The following is a 2,248-nucleotide window of genomic DNA, read 5'->3' on the forward strand; positions in this document are numbered from 1 at the left end:
TCGCTTGAGTTGTGAGGAGAGTTAAAGAGCTCCGGCTGATATGTGTGTGCGATGACTCACTCAGTCTTAAGAGCAAATACCTGGGGGTCTTCGATCCACGAGCCTCCTGAGGGGTGAACTGTCTGTCTGTGACCCTGGCTGTCACTGCTGCTCCAGAGCACAGAACCCTCAGCCTAGAGGTGCAGCTGGCTGGCCCCAGGTCCCTGCCTCTGTAAGAGAGCCTTGAGCCACTCTTTGTGTTGCAGCTTTGCAGGTGAGGGTGACTGTTGACTAGTGAAAAAAGGAACCCAAGGTTCACAACTATCTTCTTACTGGCAGTGGAACGACCTTAGGAAACCTGCGATCCGTTCTCATTAAATAAATCTCTGGATTCCCATAGGCAATGGAAACTGATCTCAATTCCCAGGACAGAAAGGACCTGGACAAGTTCATTAAGTTTTTTGTCCTCAAGAGTGTTCAAGTGATTGTCCAGGCTCGACTTGGCAGGAAGATTTGTACTCGTTCATCTTCATCCCCAACGGGTTCAGATTGGTTCAATTTAGCAATCAAAGACATTCCAGAGGTTACACATGAAGCAAGGAAGGCACTGGCAGGGCAGCTGCCTGCCGTCAGGAGATCTATGTGTGTGGAGGTCTCACTCAAGACTTCTGAGGGAGATTCCATGGAACTAGAAATTTGGTGTCTTGAAATGAATGAAAAGTGTGATAAAGAAATAAAAGTTTCCTACACTGTATACAACAGACTGTCGTTGCTGCTGAAGTCTCTCCTGGCTATAACCAGGGTGACACTGGCTTATAGACTCTCCAGGAAACAAGGTCATGAATATGTCATATTATACAGGATGTATTTTGGTGAAGTTCAGCTGAATGGCATAGGAGAAGGTTTCCAGTTTGTGTGGGGACAGTGGGCACCCCCGTGGGCACCATCACTCTTTCTTGTGCTTACAGAATTAACTTGGCATTCATGTCCACAAGGCAATTTGAGAGGACCCCACCTATCATGGGGATTATCACTGATCACTTTGTGGACCGTCCCTATCCCAGCTCCTCGCCCATGCGCCCCTGCAATTACAGAACCGCTGGTGAGGACACTGGAGTAACGTATCCTTCTGTGGAAGATTCTCAAGAAGTGTGTACCACCTCTTTCTCCACCTCACCTCCATCCCAGCTAATGGTTCCAGGGAAGGAAGGTGGGGTACCTCTTTCTCCCTACCAGCCTGCTCACGGTGCCCAGGAGAGATGGGCAACCTACACCCCTTCTGAAGGGGCCCTCTGTGCTACCACACCTTCTAGCAGCGAGGACACTGAAACTGTATCGAACAGTAGTGAGGGACAGGCCTCTCCCCATGATGTCTTGGAGACCATCTTTGCCAGAAAAGTGGAGGCTTTTGTCAACAAATCCATCAACCAGGTGACACTGATGAGTTTGGACATACCCCTTGCCATGTTTGCTCCCAAGAATTTAGAACTGGAGGATGCTGATCCCATGGTGAATCCTCCAGATTTCCCAGAGACTGAATCTCCTCTCCAGGGCAGCCTACACTCTGATGGCTCCAGTGATGGCAGCAGTGGCAATACCCATAACGACTTTGTCATGATGGACTTCAACTCGGTTTTTTCTAAAGATGATATTCTTCCAATGGGCTTGGGGACCTTCTATCGTGAATTTCAGAACCCCCCTCAGCTGAGCAGCCTCCCCATAGATATTGGAGCACAGTCTATGGCTGAGGACTTGGACTCACTACCAGAGAAACTGGCTGTGCACAAGAAGAACGTTCGAGAATTTGATGCCTTTGTGGAAACTCTGCAGTAAAAGTTGGTGTCCTCGCGTACCAGCAGCTTCCCCTTTTGTGGTCCCAGGAGACAGAGAGCCTCCCATTCATCAGCTGTTCCCATTCCTTGTCCTGCTCCAAGCCAGGTGGAGGGGAGGCTGGTTTCCCCCGTGGGGACCCAGAAGTCCCTGCTCTTGCCCCTCCTGGAGATTTCATGGCAGCAGTCAGGCCCTGTGAGAGCATTTGAGAGGACTCGCCCTCTGGCCTTGGATATGGGGAGACTCCTTGTAACAAAAGGGCCCTCTGCAGGTAGAGCCTGCTGCTTCTGCTCACAAAGGCAGCCCTCCCGTTCTTCCCACAACTGGCCCCTTGCCTGTCACCACTACCACCAACCATTTGACATTCCAGCTGGTGGCCCAGAGATTGGTGTGGAGGCAGAGAGAGGAAGGAGACAGTGCTGGGAGGAAGGAAGGGCTC

The 2,248-nt window shown here is 50.8% G+C and overlaps 1 pseudogene; it reads left to right on the forward strand.

Moving 5' to 3' along the window:
- Positions 1-211: 211 nt before the first annotated feature.
- LOC102419672 lies at positions 212-1,968 on the forward strand (annotated as a pseudogene).
- The last annotated feature ends 280 nt before the right edge of the window (positions 1,969-2,248 follow it).

This window comes from Myotis lucifugus, unplaced genomic scaffold, assembly GCF_000147115.1.
Source record: "Myotis lucifugus unplaced genomic scaffold, Myoluc2.0 scaffold_587, whole genome shotgun sequence".
NCBI lineage: Eukaryota > Metazoa > Chordata > Mammalia > Chiroptera > Vespertilionidae > Myotis > Myotis lucifugus.